Genomic DNA, 12380 nt, shown 5'->3' with positions numbered 1-12380 from the left:
TAAAATATGCCAAAAAAAGCTGAGTTACATGATTCTAATAGTCTGAACTTGTGAATTGATCACAGAATACCAAACTATTAAGAATCAAATATTTTTAGTTTGTTCCAAAAATTCATATCAAAGTGCTGACACCAGAATTATGTTTTCATATAGATTAGAATTCACTAAAGGCTATTGTTCAATGCTGTATCATTTCATAGTTGTCATCACCTGAAAGTATCAGTAAGATCAAGTAACATCAACATTTAGAGGTAAATTCCCATGGTCAGCTGTCAGTTCCCAGATGCCAAGTGAGAAGGACAGGACCTTTGCCCAGCTCCCCACCACACTGTCGAGCACAGTGCTGCTCAAAGAGCTTTTCATGTAGACCAGGAGAAGAGAGCTTAAGGGAGAGCCCTGACATATCATCAGGGCAGCTTCCCTCCCCGGTCACCCTGCATCTCAGCTCTTCTCTTTCAGTTATTCAGCTTTGAACAGCTTTTGGTACCGGTATGTGCTTTAGGAAGGTCAAAATGACTACCATTCAGGTGGATCAGTGTACAAGAGACCCACGGGTTGCTGAACACATTTTCCACCTTCAGCAACTTATTTTCTTAGCCTCTGTTCACTTACCTATTTCTTCTTTGCCTCCTCCTTGTCTCCTTGTTTCTGCAAGGTGCTGGAAACTGGGAGAGCACTAAATACTCAGGATGTGGATAAGTTAACTCAGAGCCTCTGGCTGCAACAGAACATAAAGTGCTGTGGCCCAAGGTGCTGCATAAGGTGCTGTGGCTCAAGGCCTGAAGATTGCCTAGAGACTAACTTTAGACAGCCTGTGCTCTATCAATAGTCTGTGGTCTATCAGTAGTCCTTCAGTAGGACTTCTTCCTTTCTCAGAAGCCTTTGCATGTCAAACAAATACATTAATTCCCCTTTCAAATTCTATTTCCTTGATAAATATTATGCAATACTTGAACTGAAAATTCAAAGCACCAAAATTCGCAGGATTGAAAGGATTAGGGATGGTATGAATTGATGCACCTTCTGAAGAAAGTGGCGTAAGGAAGCCTCTTCTCATAGATTACTCTGAGAAGGCCAGGGGAATTGTCCCCTTGGAGCTCAGGAGCAACGCTCAGATCTGGGTGCCCATGGGCAACAACAAAACAGAGATTACTTTCAGGCTAGAGAATTCCAGAAGGAAACAAAGCAAAACTCCTCTAGGCTGAGCCCCAGGGAAGGAGGGCTCTTCTTGGGAAATGGACTGCGGGCAAACTCCCCCGTTACACTCCTACGTAGCCCCAGTGCAGCTTTGGCAGTAAATATGGTGACTGATCAATTCAGTCACCAAGATTTACAGGCAAAGTAAAAAAGTTCAGCCATCCCAACAAAGGAAAAGCAACACTGACACTAGATACGGTCTGCTGGGTCCATCCTCTCTCACCCAGATTGCACATTGAACCAACGCTAACCACCTGAGCCCACCTGAAAGGGGCAACCAGGTCCTGCCACAAAGGCATGGGAATAGGAAGATGGGGGAAACAAGGCTCAGTTTTCTATCCCTTCAAGCATCAAGAAAAGCTATTTCCATAATTTCAAAAATCACTGCATCTTCCATCTTTTGCTATAATTGCAAAAATATTGATGGTGCTGCTTATATCTTCAACAAGTGGCTTCTATGGCTATATACCCCACTTCAGCTGGGCATTTAATCACCTGAAAAGGCTGTCATGCATATAGTGTATTAACAGTGTCCTTTAAATTGCACAGATTGCTAAATAAAGGGTTTTTTTCCCCCAAATATTTTCAGTCCCACTTCCTGGAAAGTATACACATTGGTCAGTTGCAAAATCAAGATCTTTACTGAGAGCTATTTCTAACTTTCAGGTTTAAATGCAGCACAGCCTGTATTGGCAGTAATTGCACCTTCTCCATACAGATAGGTACTGCATTTAGAAATGGTTATTTCTACTGTGCAGGAAGGAAAATTGGGAGAGGAAGGCAAAATGACTTGTCACTGTCTCAGCTCTTAAGCAGAGTAAATATTGAACCATGTCTTCCTAAAATCCCATGCTGTATACTTTTAGATCTATTTTACCTCTCCATAGGAGATAGCAAACATCAGTTTCCTCTGAACTTGTAATTCCTCACAAATTTGGAAAGTCACATTTAATGTTTTCCGGGGTTCAGCATCAGAAAATTAAGAACCTGTGTTTAATAAACACTTCCATAATTCAGTTTAAAAGTTTCCTAACTTGAAAATTCATAGCCAAGAGGAACCAGTTTTTCCTCAAACATCAGTTATTTCTACTACAAAGCTAACTTTTGATTTCCAACTGTCTTACCTTATCTTCTACATACAGTCCAAGGGCTTTTCTTAATGCATTTTACCAAAACTTCTTCCTTGAAGACACAATTATTTGAGTAGTGAGTGAGTCCCTAAGCACTGAATAGGACACAGGGTCAGTGGGGAAAATACGATTATTTAAAGAGCTATTTAATGCAGGTGCAAAAGCTGCATTAAACACCTGGGGTGCAAAGGTGCATGACAGCAAGAGTTGTGGTTCATGGGATTACCTCCCCAGCTCCACCACTAACATCCCACATGGTGATTTACTATTACTCGCATCACTGACTGTCTACAGCCACAACTCCATCTGAGGCTGTCAACCAACGGCTCCTGATCTTTTCCTGTGTCTTGTCTTTCTCACTTGTAAAAAGGCTGCAAATTTACTGCTATATTTACACCGCAGGTGAACGCAGCACCCCATGGTGGCCAGGTACTGCCTTCAGGACTTGACTTCCTCGATACCATCCTGGCTGTTGCTACAACACAAAAAGGAGGAAGATTTAAGTTTATTGCATTTGTGAATCACTCCAGCCATATCTGCACTAGAAAACACTGTAGTTCACAGGGTGCCACTCCATCAATGCTGACAACAGTAAGGAGCACTACTGAGCCTCCATGTGATGTTTCACAGTCAATTTGCAGCCTAGAACAGATGAATACTCACAGCACACTCTGATTCCAACATCTCTTTCTGTTCCAGTTAATGAGGTATCACCAAAAGATGGCTGAACAAATTAAATAAATATGGCCTTCAATACATCCCTTCTTCAGAAGCTTGCTGATGTCTTAAGATATTAACCCATCCATATTCCCCCCTTCCTTCCTGTCACCTTCAAACACTTACCATCGCCTTACACTTGAGCCAGCAAAACAGAGCTGATGAGCATCCCACATCTGTTTTAAATAGGCAGTCAGCTAGCTCAGCCCGTTGAAGCTGCAGGGGTGGGTTCTGCTGAGCCCTGGAGCTGCTGGACCCACCCCTTGTCCTCTGCCGTGGGGCTGGCCACCTCCCTCCAGCTGAGGATGGCACCACCTTTAGAGCTGCCACCGCTTTCTGCAGTAAGCATTTAACTGCAGCCTGAGGGCAGAGCATCGTTGGACCAGCACTACACCTTAGCAAGAAACAGTCCCTCTCATTCCTGAGGAGTTTACATCCTATAGAGGTAAAAAGCAGAGGGTGGGGAAAGAGAGATAACAAGGCTGCCAGTCAGTCTCCACCTTTCCCTGAATGCCTACAGGTTTAATTCCTCAGATTAAACTTCAGGGCCCTGCTATGGCCTTATCTAACCTCTTCGAATTTGCCTGGGGGAAAATGTTCTCAGTTTCTTCAAGCCGGAGATGGAAGATGCTGTTTCCTTGGCTAATGGTCACTCAGTGCAGTGCAAGCATTGAAAGCAATGACAATGCACAGGCTGCAGCAGTATAACATTGTTGTGGCTCTTCTGTGGCCATCCGAGTAATGTTAGATCTCCATTCAAGTTTCTTCCCTACTTTTCAGTGAGGTGGGGATGCCAGCTTGAGGCTTTGGTACTTCTCAGGAATCAGACCGAGCTTTAGGCACAGTGCAGAAGGGATTCACATCTGTCAGCCCCTTACAGAGCTGTCCTGGGACAACGCATGCTGTAACGCCTGGAAGAAAGCGACAGAACTGAGAACAAATTATTGTTTAGCTGAGGGGATCTGCCTACAGAACAAAACGCCAGAAGGGATGGGATATATTCAGAGCCTGAGCAGCCTCAGCAGCACTGATGTTCCTCCTGAAAAGGCCTGCCTTTCACTGGGCTGCTCCTAGCAGCAATGCTCCCTTCTCCTGTCAATCGCTCACACATAAAACCTGAAACCAATCATCCCTAAAAATTAATTAATCACCTTCCCAGGAACCTTCACCTCCAGTAGTGCTTCCTCCCACTCACCCCTAAGTTGTATAAAGGCCAATAAGTGCTTTGCTACTGCTGGTGGGGTATTAGGTAGCAGTACAGTCTGGTGGGTAAAATATAGAAATATCTGTTTCTCTCACATGAGTTTCTGAGCACTGACTTTATGGGTTATCCAGTGTGTGAATATTTTTATTTATTTATTTTTACTTAATGCTAAATGCTTAGCTATTGCTATCTTTGTGTTTTTACAATTAATAGGTTTGTAAGATTAGCAAATGGACAACAGTAAAAAAAAAAACCAGCCCTGAAAACATAAACAACCCTGGGAATGGCAGTTATTTCTTCTATGGCAGATTTTTATCTCTGTTTTAAGATGTGCTTAAGTCTCCCAGAATCTTGTAGAAGAACTTCTTTCTGTATTGGATGAAAGGTGTTTAAGTAGATCACTTTATGAGTAGATACTGTTACTGATGAAAAGAATAGGATGTATTTAGCACTAAAATAAATTTATAAATCTTCTTTGAATTAACTGGGAGCTGGATCAGGACTCTTATCCTCACTGGAGATCATTGGTATACTATGTAGTAAAGCTAGAAAAGGGAAAATGGGCAACTAAACTGGCTGGAACCTTCTATTCTAAGTGCTTTGATCCACCATGTGTGGGGTGCTGTGAGCACCTTCAACAACTCTAACTTAAGAGGCAGAAGTCTTATAATCTCTTTAGTACCCTGCACGTAATTTTCTCAATATTTATCTCAAAACTTCTTACACATCTTCAAATAAATCACTAGTAAGAGCTGCATTGGTGCTGTCATCCAGGTAACTTCCCACTACTGAACCTCTAATTTCTGTACAAATTGTGTTGGGGTTGTGACCCCTTCAGAAGTAGGGGTTCTTGCCAACAGCAGCTTTAGACTGAAATCACTTGGATGTTGGTATTATTTATTCTGACATAACTAAAACAGGTAAGGAAATGGCTTAGCATGCTGCTACATGATACACACAATAAAAAGCTAATGGCACACTTTGGGGTAAGCTCTAAAGCTGAGGCGAGAAATAGCTAAGTTTAGCTATCATTAAACTATGCACTAGGTACAGAAAGTGACTTGACAATGTTGCTTATGGCTACTTCTTTGTCTGGAAATAAACCAGAAAGGTAGCTGGGTCTTTCTGAAACTGAGGTAGAAAGAAAAGCTCACAGACAATCACTTAAAAAAAGTTCTTTTAGCTAACTTTTCTCTTTGTAAGGTTCTGTAATATCCTTTCTCCTCTATTTCTTCTGTCTGTATTACCCTCACTCTTACTACTCTGCTATCCAAATTCCTTTGCATTTTCTTAATGTAACTATACTATTTTCCCTATATCTATATGTCATTAAGCGCAATTGTTTGATATCAGCTTTGTCTAAACCAGTAACTATCGCATGTGGTAACTACCCTTTAACAAACTTTTCTGATCGCTATTTTTGTGTGATGCTAGTTCTTCTTTCCTCCTGCCAGCAAACTAGCTCCAAACAGGATTAAAGCCAATACACAGGTTTCTTTCTTGTATTCCAGCTGCCTGTCTTGTTGAGTTTCTATGTCAGGAAAGGCTAACAAGTTAGTGTTAATTGTGTCCTGCAATTCAGTAATAGCTATTATTTAACAATATTTACCTCTTTGGTAAGGATTGTCGTAATATTTCATAGTGTTGTATGGCACAGCATGTAAACAAACTATGTTACCGATTCCATGCTGATCAAGTAGCAGGACTTACTTTTCCTGGTGCTATTATCCCAATTAAAACTATCACAAATTTTCTACTGAGCCAGTAACTACTTCAATTAATTTACTGTTCTCATTAGGAGTGTTCTGGGGTCTGTCTGTCACATTTGTTCAGGCTATACTCAAAATTGGTTCTGGAAAGGGAATTGATTTAAGTCTGTCCTTACTGCAAGAACTGTAATGAAACATTACATCTTATAATGAGAATCTGAAAAGGTGCAGACCTACATAAGCAGAGAGATGAGAAGGGACTTGCTCATCGTCTTGGAGTTAAAAGCAGAAGATTGTGTTTGGTTGTTGCTGTGTCATTTAATCGAATGAAGAGATTGTCTTGGAGTCACGGACTAGTTGAGGTTGGAAGGGACCTCTGGAGATTGTCTAGTCTGACTCCCCTGCTCAGAGCAGGGCCACCTACAGCAGGCTGCTCAGGGCCATGTTCAGTCAAGTTTTGAATATCTCCAAGGCTGGAGACTTCACAGTCTCTCTGGGCAACCTGTTCCAGTGTTCAACATCACAGTGGAAAAAGTATTTTCTTAAGTTCAAATGGGATTTCCTGTATTTCAGTTTGTGCTTGTTGCCTCTTGCCCTTTTACTGGGCAACACTGAGAAGAGGCTGGCTCCTCCTTTACTCCATCTTCAAAAAAGATTCCAGCAACCACTCTTATTTGTCCTAATAACAGCCTGATTATTACCAAGCCTATATTATACATTCATTATTGATTTTTTGTGGTGCCAAAGGCATCCACTTCTCTGTCCAGATCCACCTCCCTGAGTTATCTTCCTTGGGTTCCCAAACCAGCAGTGCTACCTGCTCACTACATCTGCATCCTTGCTGCTGCTCAGGTTGCCTCTTGTGTTCCCATAGTGCTCATGACCCTAGACTGGAAAAGGTAGAAGCTGAAATTGGCTCTCAGTCTAGTTTGCTGAAGTTCAGCCAGCAGATAGCTCTCTTGCTGATTTGCTGAAGGCTCTGTGGATGCAAGCATAGATGAGCTGCTCTAGTGTACAAACCAGGGAGTTATCTCTCTCCCTGAGGTAAGTCCTAACTACAGGTAAAGGTCTAAAACTTAGAACAGCACATACTCTGTAGCTGAAGCATTGACTGATAGTAAACATGACTGAATTGGAAAAAACATTATTGGAAAGAAGGATTAGTGGAGAAAGATGTGCTCAGTCCTCAGTAGCTGCAGGTATCTGCATTGCTGTTGTTATTCCCAGTGTAACTGGCACACAATCACACCTCTTTGTGTGATTATTTTCCTGTTGGATATGACTTCCGGACCTGAAGTTTCTATTAATTCTAAGAAATTAGTCTCTTCAAACTTTTATCTATACAGGGACTTACTGGTCCTGTCCCATACTATTTTGTAGGACGATATGCAGGAATCCTAAGGAACAATCTGCTTTAGATGATTGTACAGATTTGTAACATTCAAAAAACGCTCTTAATACAAAACCTGCTGAAGAAAATTTAGTAAGGTGTGTGCAGGTGGCTGCATGCAAGACACAGACCTGAACACGGAGTGCACAGGTCTGCAGCAGACCTACCTCCTTTCAGTGAGTGGTCTGAAGGTGGGCTTGCTCTCACTACCAAGTCTTAAATCCAAGAACCTAATGGGTGCCAGAGGGAGTACTGCGCTACCCTTTCTATATTTAGATACTGATCATGCTTTAAGAGTAATAGGCCAAAATACTTTCTAGCTCTAATATTAGAAGTAGCTGAAGGGAGGCAAAAGGAAGAATAGTAAGTGAAGATAAGTCTTTGTGTCTTGGTCCTCTATTTTTCCCCTCCCTGTCATCTTTCTCCTTTTAATCAAAATGCTGTTTCCAGAAAACTTTGCTCTGGTATTACTGAGTTGCAGCAGTAACTATATGGCAATAGTCATTATTTGACCACACCTAAAGAAAGATGACCCCAAATTATAAAACATCGAGTTGCAATTGTAATTGCAATGAGATAATACAGAGTGCAGAAACTTCCCGAGCACAAGCTGGTCTGTATCTAAAAGCACTATGCGTAACCTGGACTTCAGAAAAGGCTAGCAAGTAATTTCCGCTGGCTTTGTAATCCTAGCGATGTTATGTACCTGAAGCAAACTTCAGATGACTGCACAGAACTCTATTTGAGATGATTCAGGAAGGTCAAGGTCCAAGGCAGGTGGTGAGCCAGCCTGTATGGCTGCACTGATGTCCTGGACTGGAGGGTGACATTCCCTTTGCAGGAAGAGGCCTCAAATGGCTCTTATTAAACCCATAATTTGGGACTCTCATATGCCTGAATGTAATGCAAATCCACTGTCTTTCTCATCTGAAGTTACCAATAAGAGAGGGCAAAACGGAAGTTCAAGGAAATGGTTATAATAAACACCACGTCAGAGCCTCGTGCCAACTCCAGTTTTCTTATGTCTCAGCCTGCTTTGAACCCTCGAAGTTATGTCCTGTCAATTTAGCATCTGTGTTTCATGTTGTTTAAGTGAACTTTTTAATAAAAAAATGAGGCTGAAGGCACACATTTTGTGTTAACTGCTAATCCAATTGAAGTCTGAAGTCGTTGCTACAAGAGATTTAGTGGCTGTTACAGTTGTGATGCAACTCATTCGCAGCGAAATAAAGTAAGAGAATATATTAGTATCTTCCTTCCAGCGTTTGCGTTATCTACAAGACTTGTTCTGTGCCAAGGCTGATGGAACTTGGGTACTTGACTTGTATCTGAGAACCAAGTGGGTCAACCATGTAAACTTTACAGCCACTCAAAACCATAAAGGTGACTTCATGTTTCTTAATTCAGCTGATCAACACACTTAATTGTTGAATATCCATCACTTGTGAAGTCAGTGGTCCTAAGTACTTCAGAGACCAGGTGCTGAGGTTCCTGATTTTTGGGTTGCATTTTGGTTTTGTTTTTTTTCCTATGTGTTACTTCTGGCTTCATGTATGGTGGTGAATTGTTTTTCAAACTTGGGAGAGAAGATGAAAAAAGAGCACATGAAAGAACTGTGACCATACAGGAATATGGTGGGAAAGGGGGCTATAACAAACCAGCTCCTGATTCCCATCTTAGACTTGTTGGACGGTGACTTTCAGTGTTCATTTTTGATGGCTAACAGTTCTTTGTAGCAACTTCTGGGAGACAAAGGGTAGGCAAAAAAGGGTAAACCTCTGTGGGAAGAAGTTTTGATTTGTCTAGACAGAGCTTCCTTGACATAATGTAGATAATTGTTCCCTAGCCTCCTGCAGAGTACCAGCTCAGAGCAACTAAAGCAGCAGTGTATTTGTGCCTGTTAAACCAGAAGTTCTGCCTATTGTTTTTCCTGCCTTCATCACTTTCCACTGCTATAGTCCAGCTATGCTATACCAGGACATTAAACATTCAGCATCCAGAATGTCTAGACAGGCTGAAAGACTGTCTGTGCTCCATTTTTTCAGAGTCAACTTTCCTAAGAACTAAAAGGCTATTTGGAAAGAGAAGGTGGCAGAATTCCTAGTACGAGATGCATCTTCAGGCTGCCTTCTGAAGCAAGTACAGAGTAATGCAGTCTGGTAGGGATTTCTAGCAGCACACAAAATTCCTGTGCAAGCCTCCCCCTGCTCCCCAGAGAGGCTTCAAGCCTTTGACAATTATTGCTAATGCCTTAAACAGCTTGCACTTGTATTCTAAGGCTACAAGACTCCATAGAAACGTACCCTGTTAGCTGGTAATGTCCTGTTAAAATAACAGAGGAAAGGACTAAAGGATGACTTCCTTGCCACAGAAGATGGTGTAAAGATCTTTCTGAGGCAGAAACAAATGGTTTCCATTTAAAGTAAGGGACCTGTGGATCAACAGATACGTTATGCTGTGCATATCTGCTGGTTTTAGCAATGCTAAACAAGCAAGCAAACAAAAAAGCCAAACTTTTTTCCATATAATTTTCCATATAACCTGTGTCATTTTTTTTCAGTGTTGACCTTAGTCACTCTCTGTACAGGAAGAAGCAAGTGCTTGTTTCCTGCAGGGTGGAAATGAATGTTGTCTCTAGAAGCTTTGTAAACTGTGAAAGTTGGATACAATATAAGGGGTGATGATCCTGTTGCTATTAATCTACCTGCACACTGTGTATGATTGTGCTATATATCATAGAAACTTAAAGCCTCTCAAGCTTATCCTGGGGTCTGAAATCAAAGCTTAATCAGAGGTGGGGAGGAAGGGAGGGCAGTCAGCCCATACAGTGTGGGCTGCTGAATCCTCGTGTCACTTGCAGGAGTGAGGACACAAGGGTGCTCCTATCGAGCTTTTGGGGTCCATCCCAGCTCTCTCTTTCCTGGGTGGCTGAAGATTCCCAGGGAGCCTCATACTAACCCTCTTAACTTCCAGCAGGGGAGAACAGCATCCTTGTGTAAGTGCTTAATAAACTGGACTCTTCAAAGCAAAGTCGATTTTGCTGTATTAAATACATACATCAACAAGCCTTCAGACTGGTAGCCAGGGTTTTGAGAAGCAGCATGCAAGAAAGATGCCTGCATCGGAGAACAAACAACTGCATGTGAGCACCCAATATGATGGAGTGGCTAGAAGTATTTTGTTACCTCTACTAATGAGAATAAAAGGTAGGTGGCAAATTTATTCTCTTATGCCATTCAAAGCCACATAGAGTTAACAAATCCAGTTACAACGTCAGTATATGAAAGTGCTGGAAAAATTTGGGGATAGAGCTAGAAATCTACCATAAAGCATTTAGGGACTAGAAAAAGAAGTCATTTAAAGAAGCTTGCAGTTTAATTTGTCAAGAAATTGAAAGGTGACTTACATGCATAAACCCTTGTGGAGAGATAATGAGTGGAAAAGAGCTCTTTAATCTATCACTTAGAGCATAGCAAGAAACACTGACTGGAAACTAAAGGCAAATTCAAAGTTTAAAAGCATGTGCCCAGTTTCATACAAGGAAAAACATTTTACTGATGAAAATTAAAAAAAAAAAATCAATGCCCTGATGTCTTCAAATCAATATCCTTTGTCAGCAGCACCCCTTCTAGAAAACAAAGGTTATCTGACACAACACATGAATGAATGATTTCTGTCTTGGGTTTAAATCAGCTGAAATGATTTAATACTCCTTCCAATGCTAAGATCTATAAAAAGGGATCTCTTCCCCAATTTAGGGGATAATGCAGAGAGAACAATTCTTGGGAGAAAAGGACAGAAAGCATTGCTCCGAGAAAAAACCCATCAGGATATTGTATAATAAAATAGCTTTCTTAAATGCATTTGGCGGTCAGTAGTTTTGACTAGACCTGTCTTAGGATGAACAGGGAGGGCATAATGAAGTCAGCTGGCTGAAGACTAACTTTTGGTTGTATGTAGGAATTGCTGTCCTGGCTCACAGCAGTGGTCCAGCTGAGTTGCTTTCCCAGCTAATCATGCTGTGTTGCCCTAGAAGGTTGGGAGAGAAGGAAAGGGAAACCTGATAGCTTGGTGTCCTTTGGCAGCCTTTTGACTTGCTGGATAATGTACGATGTAGCCCTTCAGTTCTCAGTACTGATTAGGTTCCTCTGGAGCTGTGTGTGTGGGTTTGGGCTCTGCATTTCAATGAAGAGTTGGATGTAATAAAGGGAAACTAAGGGCCTAGAAAATGTGCCATAAAATGGTTGAATAATTGGGATTGCTTCTTCAAGGGAAGCTGTAATAGTTTAAGTACTGGTTTTGGTTTTTGAAGTTGCTGCAAAAGGAAATTAACAATTTTCCTTCCAAGCTTAGGGGAGATGGGATAACAAGTCCTGAATACCCCATGACTCAGCTTAACTTTGGTACTAGGAAAAGCTTCCTAGCAGGATAATGAAGGACTAGTAAATAAATAGCCTAGAAAAGGTGTTCAATCTTTGTTGCTGAAAGGCTTCAGTAACAGATAGGACAAAACATCTGCCCCAATGACATGGGCTGATCCTGTTTTTTTTATGCAGCAGATAAACTTGCAGTCCTTTCTGGTTCTAAGATACATTTTTTTTCCTGCCTTGCTTGGGCTGATGGCCATGGGCTGGTGCACTGTTTAGCTGGAGGCTATGACTTTCTACAAATGGATATCGTGCTGAACAAGGTTCTAAGTGTTGCCAAAGAATGTACATCTCCTCTTCATTTTAAGTAAAATCTATCAGCCAGTACAAAAGGCAAACATTTTTCCCTGATAAAATGCAGCTGGTGTGCATATGAGCTTAGTCAGCAGACTATAAAATAGCATAAGCTTTCCATAGTGAACAGAAACATCAAAACCAGAAAGTGTATTTAAAAAAAAATCTCCAACAGATTGCTATAATTATTAAATGTGGTGCATCACAAGTAGTGATGGAATATAGCTGAGATGATATTACCCAGACAGGAAGGAATAATATGGCTTTGGTCTGTGTCTCTGTATACAGATTTCAAAACACAGAGAGAAGGTA

Source organism: Ciconia boyciana, chromosome 8 (genome assembly GCF_034638445.1).
Source record: "Ciconia boyciana chromosome 8, ASM3463844v1, whole genome shotgun sequence".
Taxonomy (NCBI): domain Eukaryota; kingdom Metazoa; phylum Chordata; class Aves; order Ciconiiformes; family Ciconiidae; genus Ciconia; species Ciconia boyciana.
This window is presented reverse-complemented; position numbering follows the sequence as displayed.